Here is a 13,707-nt window from a genome sequence, read left to right on the forward strand (position 1 = left end):
AGGGAACTACAGACCTGTTAGCCTGACAATCAGTAGTTGGGAAAATGCTAGAATCTATTCTAAAGGATGTGATAACTGGGCAGTTAGCAAATAATGATGTGATTGGGCAAAGTCAACACGGATTTATGAAAGGGAATCATGTTTGATAAATATGTTTTTTGAGGATATTACTAGCTGAATAGAACAGAAGGAGCCTGTGGATGTGGCGTATTTGGATTTTCAAAAGACTTTCCAAAAGGTCTCACACAGGAAATTAGTAAACAATATTAGAGCTCATGGGATCGGAAGAAATATACTGGCATGGATTGAGGATTGGTTTATGAACGGAAAACAGAGAGTAGGGATAAAAGGATCATTGTCAGGTTGGCAGGCTGTGACTAGTGGGGTATCACAAGGATCAGTGCTATTCTTAATCTTATCGTGTCCATGGACAGTCTATACATGGCTTAGCCAGAACTGGACACATTTTTGCGCCTTGTTGTCGAATTCAGCAAGATCAGCAACAGTGCAGGGTTCCTCTAGCGATAGGCATTGCAGGAGATATTGCATAGTCTGTGGCTCAGTTCCACGTTTACAAGTTGTCGGGCTGGCTGTATATCCCTGTTTGCTTAGTGCAATTCACAATCTATATCAATGATTTGGATGTGGGGACCAAACGTAATATTTCCAAGTTTGCTGATGACACAAAACTTGGTGGAAATATGAATTGTGAGGAGGACGCAAAGAAGCTTCAAGGAGATTTAGACAGACTAAATGAGTGGGCAAGAATATGGCAAAGGAATATAATGTGGAAAAATGTGAAGTTATCCACTTTGGCAGGAAAAACAGAAATGCAGAATATTTCTTGATTGGGAAGTGTTGATGTTCAAAGAGACCTGGGTGTTCTTGTTCATAAGTCACTGAAAGCTAACATGCAGGTACAACAAGCAATAGGAAAGCAAGTGGTAGCCTTTATTGCAAGGGGATTTGAGTACAGGAGTAAGGAAGTCTTGCTGCAATCGTATAGAGCCTTCGTGAGACCACACCTGGAGTACTGTGTACAGTTTTTGTTTCCTTACCTAAGGAAGGATGTACTGGCCATAGAGGGAGTGCAACAAAGGTTCACTAGACTTATGCTTGGGATGGCAGGATTGTTTTATGAGAAGAGATTGAGGAAATGGCCTGAATGAGAGGTGATCTTACTGAAGTGTACAGAATTCTTAAAGGGCTCGACAGGGTAGATGCAGGAAGGATGTTTCCCCTGGTTGGATTAATCTTAAAATATGAGGTAGGCCATTTAGGACTGAGATGAGGAGGAATTTCTTCAGTCAGAGGGTAGTGAATCTTTGGAATTCTCTACCCCAGAGGGATTTGGAGGCTCAGTCACTGAATATGTTCAAAGCAAGGTTAGATTTCTAGATACCAATGACATCAAGGGATACGGGGAGAGTATGGGAAGGTGGAGTAGAGGTAGAAGATCAGCCATGATCCAGTTAAATGGCAGAGCAACCTCGAGGGGCTGAATGGCCTATTCCTGTTCCTATGTACTCCAACAGATTTTATAGTTTCCGGTCATTCGGGCTGTATGTTCGACATGAAGTGAGAACTGTAAATATAATTTGTAATTATAGGTAGAATTTTCTGCCTACCGGGCAGGCAGGCCCAACCCAATCTCCGGTGGGCGGGGAGCAGATCCCCGCTGGAGAAGTGGGCCCTGCTGACATATTAAGTGGGCGGGCCAATTAGGTCCTGCCCGGCGGGAAGCACTATGCGCTTCCTGTGCGGGCAGGGGGGAGGATTCACCAATTGCGAGAGTGCGCTCTTTCACGCATGCGCACAAAAGAGCGCACATCTCCCTGAGGCTAAATGCTGCCTCAGGGAGATCGCTGTCAGTTGTACAAACATTAAAAGTAGAGAAAAAAAATCCTTAACATGTCCACCTCATATGAAAATGTCACATGAGATGGGACATGTTAATAAATTTCATTAAAACTTTACTCAACTTTTTAAATCCCAACATGAAACCTTCAATGGATGAGGTTTCATGTTTTATCTATTAGCTGGCGGGGCTCCTGGCCTGCCCACCAACCTTAATGTTGGATGGGCAGGTCCTTTAATTGTTTTAATGATCCTGTCAATGGCCTCAATTGGCCATTGACAGGTCAGCAGGCCCGCAGCTGATTTTGCTGCGCCCCTGCCTTCCCGAAGATTTAAAATGGGGTGGGATGACATCGGGGGTTCCGCCTGATGTCATTCTGAGTCATTTTGCGCGTCAGCAAGCGGGCCCCGGCCCCTGCTTGCCGACGGCAAAATTCAGCCTTATAAGTGTGATGAGGCACCTCAAAGTACCACAAAATATATTGAAAGAAACTCATCTGTTTTGCACATTTTGTAATGTCAACTTTGAAATGTTACATAATGTACTTTTATAAATTTTATGAATAAAGTATATTTTGGGAAAATGTGGGGGTTCAGGTAAATCTTGGGTATAGATAAGCAATTGGGTGAAGGTAAGAAAACAGTTGGTACTTATAAGGGGGGAGTTACCTTTGGATGGAAGTGCTAAATAAGATCCTCCTGGGCCTGAATCTTCTGGACGGCATGCGGGGGCAGGCCCTGCTTGCCAACACGTAAAATGACACGCAGTGACATCAGGCATGCATCCTGACATCACCGAGCATCATTCCAATCTACAGTTCGGCGGTGCGTGCCCACTGAACTGTCAAAGACCTATTAAGACTGGGATGAGGTTTCATGAAGACTTTATAATGGAATAAAAATTTTCATTAAAATTCATTGACATGTCCCAGCTCATGTGACACTGTCACATGAGGGGGCATGTCTGAATTTTTTTTTTCTTTATTTCAATTCATAATAATCAAGCTAATCCTTCTGAGGCAGCTCTGTGCCTCCGGGAGATTTCTGCGCTCTTTTGCCTGCATGCGAGAGCCCCGACTCTCTCTCCTCCTCCCGCCCACACAGGGAATGCTCAGCTCCCTCTTCCTATTCATAAACTTAGTTTTTGCTTCTATTGGAGGAAGAAATACCTTGAGACACAATCCTGGTATAACTATTGTAATAGTGCCTGATGCTCTCCGGCGCTGGTCCCACCAGAGTTTGCAGCATCAATGAGAGGGAACTAATTAACTCGTGAAGGTGTCACACTGGGCAAGCCTTAATTGGCCCACCCACATAAAATGTCTGCATGCCCGCCACACTCGCTGCCACTCAGCACCCCCGATGGGGAGAAAATTCTCCCCTAGGTCTCAATGTTGGAACTATGAATGTTATTAATTTGCATCAATGACCTGGATTCATTAACTCAATACAAACAGCAAGAAAATCAAAGGAGGCTGGTTATAAATGACAATGAGTTGGAAAAATATGTAATTTTGCAGATTTAAATTGGCAGATTTAATGAGGTCAAGTGAGAAGTACTGCAGGTACTTCATGAATGATGTTGAAATGCTAAGGATGACATAGGAGTTTTAACAACCTCAACAACCCATATCTCAAATGCAAAACAGAAATTAACAAAACCAATAGTTCCTTGAATTACCTAGACAAGATGGTGGACTACACATCAGAGAAGGTCACGGTCAAACAATGCAGTGCTCTGATCACACCACATTGAGGACTGTTTCCTGATACACAGGAGAAATATTCAAGCATTGAAAGCAACGCAAAGCTATGAGGATCATTTTTACTGTTAGCAATATGAGTTATACTGGGGAGATTAGAGTAATTTTCAGCCCTGAAAAGAGACATCCGAGAGCTGAGGCCAATTTAAGCTGCTCTCACCAGGTAGGCCAGTCACCCCTTTTAAATGCTACCAATTTTCCATTAACTGTAATGGAAAAGGAAAATTGGGCAGAATGGTAGATCCACTGCTTCTTACTTGCCATTTAGCATGCACAATTTAAATAGGCCGCTAACCTCATGAAAGTATGCAACTTAAAAGTGATAAGGAAAAAATATTTCTGGAAAATTATTTGATAATGTGTGAATAGTACAAGGAAGCACTGGTTCAAACTAGCAAAATATAAATTTTGGTCCAATATCATGATGTTTTCTTCACACAAAAAAACCGATCATCACACTGCATGAAGCTCAAGATAGTGTAGTGAAGGCAAAACCCCTGGAATCATTTAATAAGTAATTGGATGTTGCAATGGGGGGACTTTATGGACGTTCTGGATAAATGAATTAAGATTAGCTGAATGGCCTCCTTCTTCGATAATTTCCTTTCATTCATTTTCCTCTTCATAAACTTAGTTTCAGCTTCTATTGGAAGAAGAAATACCTTGAGACACAATCCTGTTGTAACTATTGTAATAGTGCCTGCTGATGTTCTCCAGTGCTGACCCCACCAGAGTTTGCAGCATCAATGAGAGGGAACTAATTCACTCGGCAAGGCACCACTATGGGCAGGTTATTGGTGCCTGCCAGAACCATGCAGCCAGAATGCCAGAGAGGGATAGAGAGGGGTCACCCAGATTCCACAATCCCTGACTCCAGCTCTACTTCTCAACGCCTGAGAATGGAGCCGAATGTCAAAAAATTAAAGAATAACACATATTTCTTCATGGGTTCCGGCCACTTCCATGACTAGAAGCCCCACATTGGGACCAATATTTGCATATGTGAAACTAGAAAGACTCACTTCACTGCATAAGCAGCCTTCCACCATATTCCAGGTTGCAATAGAGCCAGAGAATAGGATCTCTATGTGTAGGGAGTACCCACCCTAGTTCCAACCCTTTTGCAGGCCCCATTGGCATTGTTTACCTTGTATGAGGCAGAAAGATCTTCCACCTGGGGCTAACTCTACAGTTTGCAAAAAACTTGCATTTTTAAGACCATCCAAAGCCAAAAGTGAAACCAAACTAAGCTTCTGTGAAGAGGGTCGATTTGGAATTCCTGGCTGTGAGGTCATTTCTGAGAAATTAGAAATTAGAGTATTGGGTTTCAGCTTGTTGTACTGTAAAAAAAAAAAACTAAGGTGCTCAGAAGAAGCAAACAGATCTCTCTTTTAAAAAAAAGTTCAGTTTTATGTTTGGTAGAAAAGAGGACAGAGGGGAGCTCTTGGTGAAGCAATGTAGAAGCTAGCTAAAAGGGACTAAAACCTAAAAACTGTGTGAACAGCTAAAACACACTAAAGGGCTGAGTGTTTTTAACCAGAGGTGACCAGACTACAAATCAGGGTGTTAGTGGTTGGTTGGTTGAAAAGGCACTCTGGAAAGCTATGCCATCAGGACTGTCGTCACCCATGGGAGAGAGGGTTCGTGGAAGTGTGCCTTGTTGGTGTTAATCGTATCCAGGAAACTAGTGAAAGCAACTCGAAGGCCAAATCCAGTGAGTGGGAAATGTGAGAGACCTTGGACTGAACAAAACCGGGGGGGGGGGGGGGGGGGGGGGGGGGGGGGGGGGGGGGGCGGTGCGGATGGCACTTCCTGCACCCCTCACCCCCACCACCAGAAACAAAGTTGGCATAGAGCCAACCCATTCCATGCCAGCCCGCCCCACAGCCAATAACCTGCTGTGGGCAGGCTTAACAAGGGCTGAGTGGGACCTCCGTCCTTCTCTGGGGAGGAGGTCCCACCATCTGGACCTGCCCGCCAATCTGATCAGCTGGGAGCTCCATTAGTTCTGGCAGTGCCAAGAGCACATAAATGGCCACTGCCGGGACGGAAAAAAGGGGAGGACGAAGGCCCATGATTCCCCGAAGCTGGTAAGTCCGGAGTTTTGGGCAGGGAGAGTTTTGGCAAGTCAGGGAGGTGGGGCATGGGAGAGGGTTGGATTTAAGGCTGTGGAGGTTAGGAAGAAAGGGGGTTTTCCAACTTAGGTGGGCCACACCCGATCTGTAAAGGGCAGCCTCCAAAGATCGAAACCAAGCCACTTCTTTCCTGCACTTTGATGAATGTAGTTCAAAAAAAGTTTGGGCTGCCCACTTCCACCAAACTGCACGTGACATTTTATGGAATGGGCAGCATATTATCGGGGTCAATTGGCTTGGTAACAAACCTAATTGACCCTTGATTATCTATTTCAATACAGGGGGTGGGCTGTCAGTTTTGGTGCCCGTGCACCTCATGTATTATGGGCTCAGGAGTGGGTAGGAAGGTGGTGTGGCGGGAATCCACCCTTTTAAATGTGCTTCCCCCGAGAAACACGCTGGGAGGTGGCAAGTAAAATGCATCCCCTTACGTACAGGAGGCAGAGTCTACAGGACTTTGAGACTGCGACTTGGATTGTTTGGGCATTTATTTCTTTTAAGGTTATTGGTCTCTATGGGGATTGTAACACACTCCATACAAGGTAAATTGCAAACTTCCAATAACAACAGGGACCCTTTTTCAGAAGATTCTACTGTAACTCCAGTAGTGAGCTAATGCAACTCTTGGAGAATTTTGGCATGGCATCAAAGAAATTTACAGCATGGAAAGAGGCCATTTATTCATTCCAGCTAATCCCACTTCCCAACTCTTGGCCTGTAGACTTGCATTACAAGTGCATGCCAAAGTACATTTTAAATGTTATGTGGGTTTCTGCCTCCACCACCCATTCAGGCAGTGAGTTCCAGATCCACACCACCCTTTGGTTGTAAAGAAATTCCCACCAAATACTCCTAAACCTCCCAACACTTATCCTAATTCTATATCTCTTGGTTACGGACCCCTCAACAATGGGAGATAGGGCTTTCCAGTCCACTTTATCTAGACCCCTAACAAATTATACATTTCATTTAGGCTTTCCCTCAGCCTCCTCTGTTCCAAAGAACCTTATCTACCTGTCCAGCCACCTTTACCAAAGAGGTAGATGCTACCCAGGCCATGGGGACAGACAAGGAAACCCTGTCACTAGAAGGGTTCAAAATTGATAACTAAGAACTGTTGAATAGACTATCAGTACTTAAAGTTGACAAGGCAACAGGACCAGATGAGATGCATCCAAGAATATTGAAGGGAGTGAGATTGGAAATTGGAGAGGCACTGGTCATAATCTTTGTCTTCCCTAGACTCGGGGCTGGTGCCAGAGGACTGGAGAATTGCAAACATTATGTCCTTGTTCAAAAAAGATTGTAAGGATAAGCCCAGCAATTACAGACCAGTCAGTTTAACTCCAGAAACAACTATTTGGAATAAAATTAGTAGTTACATGGAAAAATATGGGTTGATAAGGAAGAGCATACAAGGATTTCTAAAGGGGAAATTGTGTTTAACTAACTTGCTGGGGTTTTTTGAAGAGGTAACAGAAAAGGTCGATGAGGGTAATTCTGTTGATGCGGTGTACATGGACTTTGAAAAGGCATTTGACAGTGCCACACAACCAACTTGTGAGAAAAGTTATTGCTCATGGAATAAAAGGGACAGTGGCAACTTGGATACAAAATTGGCTGAAAAATAGGAAGTAATGGTCAGTGGATATTTTTCAGGCTGGAGTCCCCCAAGGGTCGGTATTGGGACCTTTGCTTTTCCTGATATATATTAATGATCTAGATCTTGGTGTGCAGGGGACAATTTCAAAATTTGCAAAGCTTGGGAGTGTTGTGAACTCCAAGGAGGATGGTGTGGAAGTTCAAAAGGACATAGACAAGTTGGGGGAGTGGACAGATAGGTGGCAAATGAAGTTCAACATAGCGAAGTGCGAGTTGATGCATTTTGGTAGGAAGAACATGGACAGACAATATAAAATAAGGGGTGGAATTTTGAAGGGGGTGCACGAGCAGAAAGACTTGGGTGTATTTGTGCATAGATCATTGAAGGTGGCAGGACAGGTGGAGAGAACAGTTAATAAAACATATAGTATCCTGGGCTTTATTAATAGGGGCATAGAGTATAAGAGCAGGGAGGTTATGCTGAATATATATAAGAGACTTGTTAGAGCTCAGCTGGAATATTGTGTGCAGTTCTGGGCATCATATTATAGGAAGGATGTGAACATACTGAAGAGGGTTTAAGAGGTTTACAAGAATGGTTCCAGGGATGAGAAACTTCAGCTATGAGGATAGATTGGAGAAGTTGGGACTCTTTTCCCTAGAGAGGAGAAGACTGAAATGAGACTTGATAAAGTTTTGAAAATCATGAGGGGGCTGGACAGAGTAGATAGAGAGAAGCTGTTCCCACTTGTAAAAGGATCAAGAACAAGAGGGCACAGGTTTAAAGTGATTTGTAAAATAAGCAAATGTGACGTGAGAAAAAACTTTTTTACACAATGAGTGCTTTGGGTCTGGAATGCACTGCCTGGAAGTGTGGTGGAGGCAGGTTCAATCGAAGCATTCAAGAGGGCATTAAATGATTATTTGAATAGAAACAATGTGAAGGGGTACAGGGAAAAGGCAGGGCAATGGCACTAGGTCATACTGCTTATTTGGAGAGCTGGTGCAGCCACCTTCTGTGCCATTAAGATTCTGTGATTCTGTGATCTTCAGAGATCTGTGAACGTGTATCCAAAGGTTCTTCAATCCCTTTACATATCTCAGTATCGTACCATTTATTGTGTATTCCCATGACTTGTTAGCATCTTTGTCTTTATGTTGCTTAATACCAAGCAAAATGAGGAGTTTTTAGTCACATGATATTTAGGGTTTAGAAAAAACTTAAAAGCAGGAAATGAGCAGAAGTAATTTTATTCTTCTGCAAAGACTCCTAAAGCTAAATTAAGTAAACCTCCAGCATTACTATCTTAGCATTTTATCTTACATAATTCATCATTGATCAACTGCATTCCTGGTCAAGAATATTCCACACAGTATTTAATCTTTTCCATCCAAGTTCATCCTTATACACACAGCAACTATTCCTATCCAGATACTCATGCAGTTCAATTTAATGTCACCTGATATGACACTCAGGAGGTCTTGTGGCTCAGTGATTAGTGCTCCTACCTCTGAGCCAGAAGCTCTGGGGTCAATTCCTTTCCTAGGAGTTGTTAGCCATGGAAAGTGTGTTCAGGATGTGGCCAAACAAGTTGATAATCAGCCTGCTAATCCTTCCACTCATGGCAGGTGGTACGAGTGGGAGAGATTCCTGGTCGGCCAAGTTTGATGCATAGTGGTACCCCTCAAGCGATAACCACTTAGAGTCATAGAGGGCTACAGCACAGAAAAAGGCTCTTTGGCCCATCCAGTCTGCACCGGTCAAACAAGTACCTAACTATTCTAATCCCATTTTCCAGCACTAAGCCCATAGCCCTGTATGCCATGGCATCGCAATTGCACATCCAAATACTTCTTAAATGTTATGAGGGTTTCTGCCTCTACCACCCTTTCAGGCAGTGAGTTCCAGATTCCCACCACCTTCTGGGTGAAAAATTCTTCCTCACATCCCCTCTAAACCTCCTGCCCCTTACCTTAAATCTATGCCCCCTGGTTATTGATCCTTCCACTAAGGGGAATAGTTCCTTCCTGTCTATCCTATCTATGCCCCTCATAATTTTATACACCTCAGTCATATCCCCCCTCAATCTCCTCTGCTCCAGGGAAAATAACCCCAGTCTATCCAACCTCTCCTCTTAATTAAAACTATCCAGCCCAGGCAACAACCTAGTAAATCTCCTCTGCACTTTCTCTAGTGCAATCACATCCTTCCTATAATGCAGATTCCAGAACTGCACGCATTACTCTAGCTGTAGCCTAACCAGAGTTTTATACAGTTCCAGCATAACCTATGCCTCAGCTAATAAAGGCAAGTATCCCATATGTCTTCTTAATCACTTCATCTACCTGTCCCGCTACCTTAAGGGACCGGTGGACATGCACACCACGGTCCCTCTGATCCTCAGTACTTCCCAGGGTCCTACCATTCATCATGTATTACCGTGCCTTTTTTGTCCTGCCCAAGTGCATCAGCTCACACTTTTCCAGATTAAATTCCATTTGCCACTGATCAGCCCATCTGACCAGCCCATCTATATCCTCCTGTAATCTAAGGCTATCCTCCTCATTACTTACCACCCCACCAAGTTTCATATCATCCGCGAACTTACTGATCAATCCTCCTACATTCAAGTCTAAATTGTTTATATATATCACAAACAGCAAGGGACCCAACACCGATCCCTGTGGAACCCCACAGGACACAGGCATCCAGTCACAACAACACTCCTTGACCATCACCCTCAGTTTCCTGCCACTCAGCCAATTCTGGATTCAATTTGCCAAATTGCCTTGGGCTCTTACCATGGGCTCTTACCTTCGCTATCAGTTTCCCATGCGGGACTTTATCAAAACCCTTGCTGACGTCCAAGTAGACTACGTCAAATGCATTGCCGTCATCTACACGCCTGGTCACCTCTTCGAAAAATTCAATCAAATTGGTCAGACATGACCTCTCCTTAACAAAACTATGCTGACTGTCCTTGATTAATTCTGTCCCTCAGAATTGCTTCCAATAGTTTCCCCACCACTGAGGTTAGACTGACTGGCCTGTAGTTCCCTGGTTATATCTTCCTCTCTTCTGGAATAATGGTACCACATTGGCTGTCCTCCAGCACTCTGGCACTTCTCCTGTGTCCAGAGAGGTATTGAAAATTATTGTCAGCGCCCCTGCTATCTCCTCCCTTGCCTCACTCAATAGCCTGGGATAGATTTCATCCAGGCCTGGAGATTTATCTGCTTTTAAGAACTTAGAACCTCCTCCCTTTCTATGCTAATTTCTTTAATTATATCACAGTACTTCTGCCCGATTTCCATACCCAAGTCATCCCTCTCACTTGTGAACACCAACACAAAGTATTCATTTAGAACCCTGCCTACGTCTTCCGGCTCCACACACAAATCACCACTATGGTCCTTAATGGGCTCTACTCTTTCCCTAGTTACCCTCTTACTCTTAATGTACTTGTAAAATAACTTTGGATTTTCCTTTTATTTTACCTGCCAATGTTTTTTCATGTCCCCTTTTTGCTCTCCTAATTTCCTTTTTAAGCTCCCCCCTACAAATTCTATACTCAAGGGCTTCCGCTGTTTTGAGCCCTCAGTATCTGCCATAAGCCTCCCTTTTTCTCTTTATCCAATCCTGTATATCCCTCAACATCCAGGGTTCCCTGGATTTGTTGGACCCACCTTCTTTCTTTGCTGTAATATGTTGGCCTTGTACTGTCCCTATTTCCTTCTTGAATGAGTCCCACTGCTCTGACACAGATTTACCTAAAAGTAGCTGCTCCCGGTCCAGTCTGGCCGAATCATATCTGACCTTTTTAAAATCGGCCTTCCCCCAATTTAGTACTCTGATTTCTGGCCCATCCTTGTCCTTTTCCATAAAAACCTTGAATCTAACAGAGTTACGATGACTATCTGCAAAATGCTCCACTATTGATACCTCTACTGCTGCCCGGCTTCATTCTCTAAAATTAAGTCCAGGACCGCTCCCTCTCTTGTAGGATCTTCTACGTACTGACTTAAAAAGCTCTCCTGGATGCATTTTAAAAATTCTGCTCCCTCTAAATCTATCACACTATGACTAACCCAGTTAATGCTGGGGAAATTGAAATCCCCCACTAAATCCCCTAGTATTTTTACACCTTCTGAAATTTGTCTATATATTTGCTCTTCTATTTCTCTCTGAATGTTTGGGGGCTTATAGTACACTCCCAGCAATGTGATTGCTCCTTTTCTGTTTTTCAGTTCTATCCATATGGCTTGATTTGAAGAGCCTTCTAAGATGTCGTCCCTCCTAACTGCTGTAATTGACTCTTGATCAATATCGCGATACGCCCTCCTCTTTTACCTCCTTCCCTGTCTTGCCTGAAGACCCTATATCCTGGAATATTGAGCTGCCAATCCTGTCCCTTTCTCAACCATGTCTCTGTGACATCAATGCCATCATACTTCCATGTGTTAATTTGTGCCCTCAACACATCTGCCTTATTTGTCTAACAAATAAATTAAAATAAATACCATCCAACCTTGCCAAACTCCCTTTTGCCTTAGCTGGCCTATCATTTTTATGCCTTCCAGACTCACTTCCTCTCTCTCTTAATTTTGGCTGTGCATTTCCCCCTGCTGAACCTCCTCTCAGGATCCCATTCCCCTGCCAAGTTAGATTAAACCCTCCCCAACAGCACTAACAAACCTCCCCACAAGGATGTTGGTCCCATTCCGGTTCAGGTGCAACCCGTCCGCCTTGTACAGGTCCCACCACCCCCAAAAATGGTTCCAATGTCCCAGAAATCTAAAGCCCTCCCTCCTGCACCATCTCTCCAGCCACACATTCGTCTGGACTAACCTCCTATTTCTATACTCACTCGCAGGTGGCACCAGAAATAATCCAGAGATTACTACCTTTGAGGTCCTGTTTTTTAATCTGTTTCCTAGCTCCCAAAATTCTGCTTGCAGGACCGCATCCCTCTTTCTATCTATGTTGTTGGTACCAATATGTACCACAGTCTCTGTCTGTTTGTCCTCCCCCTTTAGAATGCCCTGCAGCCATTCAGTGACATCCATGACCCTCGCACCAGGGAAGCAACATACCATTCTGGAGTCACGTCTACAGCCATAGAAACGCCTGTCTGCTCCCCTTACTACTGAGTCTCCCACCACTATTGCTCTTCCCCTCTTTTTCCTCACCCTCTGTGCAGCTGAGCCACTCACAGTGCCATGAGCGTGGCTGCACTCCCCAGAGGAACCGTCACTCTCACCGTTTTCCAACACGGAAAAATGGTTCTCGAGTGAGATGCACCCTGGGGATTTCCTGACTATCTCCCTGATACCTTTCTTCTGACTGATGATCACACATTCCCTCTCTGTCTGCACTTCCCTAAGCTGTGGGGTGACCATGTTTAAAAACGTGCTATTCACGAAACTCTCAGCCTCGCAGATGCTCTTCAGTGCCTCCAGCTTCTGCTCAAACTCCGAAACTTGGAGTTCAAGTTGCTGCAGCTGATCGCACTTCCTGCTCACTTGGTCGGTCAGAGTGCTAGGAGCATATAGGACTTCCCACATATTGCAGGCGGTACATAACATGGGACTGAGCTGCCCTGCCATGCTTCTAGTTGAAAAAAAAAATACTTTAAGTTAAATACAGTAAAAAACATTAAATTATTTATATACTTTAAATAAAAACTAGAACCCTTACCTTCCCTTAGCTTAATCTACTTTAAACTGGAGAAAAACACTTACCCAGTACTCACCAATCAGCTCTCACCTTTGTGCTGATGTCACTTTTTGAAGCGACTGTTTCATCATGATACTGACTGCAGGACACTCTTCCCAGACTGCTTCATTGCAACTCTGACTGCAGATCACTCTTTCCAGACTATTTTACCACGATGCTGACTGCAAGATTACTGCTTCACCATGATGCTGACTGCAGGATTACTGCTTTACTGTGATGCTGACTGCAGGACACTCTTCCCAGACTCACTTATCTCCCTCGAAAGCAGAGAGAGATGCCTATGTCCTTTGTGGACTATGGATACTTACAGACAGACAGATGCAATATTAACTGCTCTACCAGAAACTCTGCTCCACGAGGTAGGTATTACAAATTCATATTCCAATTACATAACTTTGCACAATAGGAATGCTCATCAGGGACTTAGCTCCTGAGGTCAGCATATTCACATGATTTTCATTCTAACACACTGACCTCTCAGTGTTCTGAAAAGTGTTCCCAAAATGAGCAACACCAGGAGCACAACTTCATAATACAAGATCAAGGGTGTTTTGTGAACCTCCATAAAGCACTGGTTTAGCCTCAACTGCCAATTCTCGGCACAGCACATTGG

At 44.0% G+C, this 13,707-nt stretch overlaps 1 protein-coding gene across 1 annotated transcript in view; it reads right to left on the bottom strand.

Moving 5' to 3' along the window:
• The window catches only part of LOC121278251 (amine sulfotransferase-like), a 59,476-nt gene that overhangs the window by 5,380 nt on the left and 40,389 nt on the right, over nucleotides 1–13,707 (bottom strand). The gene's annotated exons all lie outside the window — the stretch shown is intronic.

This window comes from Carcharodon carcharias, chromosome 5 (genome assembly GCF_017639515.1).
Source record: "Carcharodon carcharias isolate sCarCar2 chromosome 5, sCarCar2.pri, whole genome shotgun sequence".
Taxonomy (NCBI): domain Eukaryota; kingdom Metazoa; phylum Chordata; class Chondrichthyes; order Lamniformes; family Lamnidae; genus Carcharodon; species Carcharodon carcharias.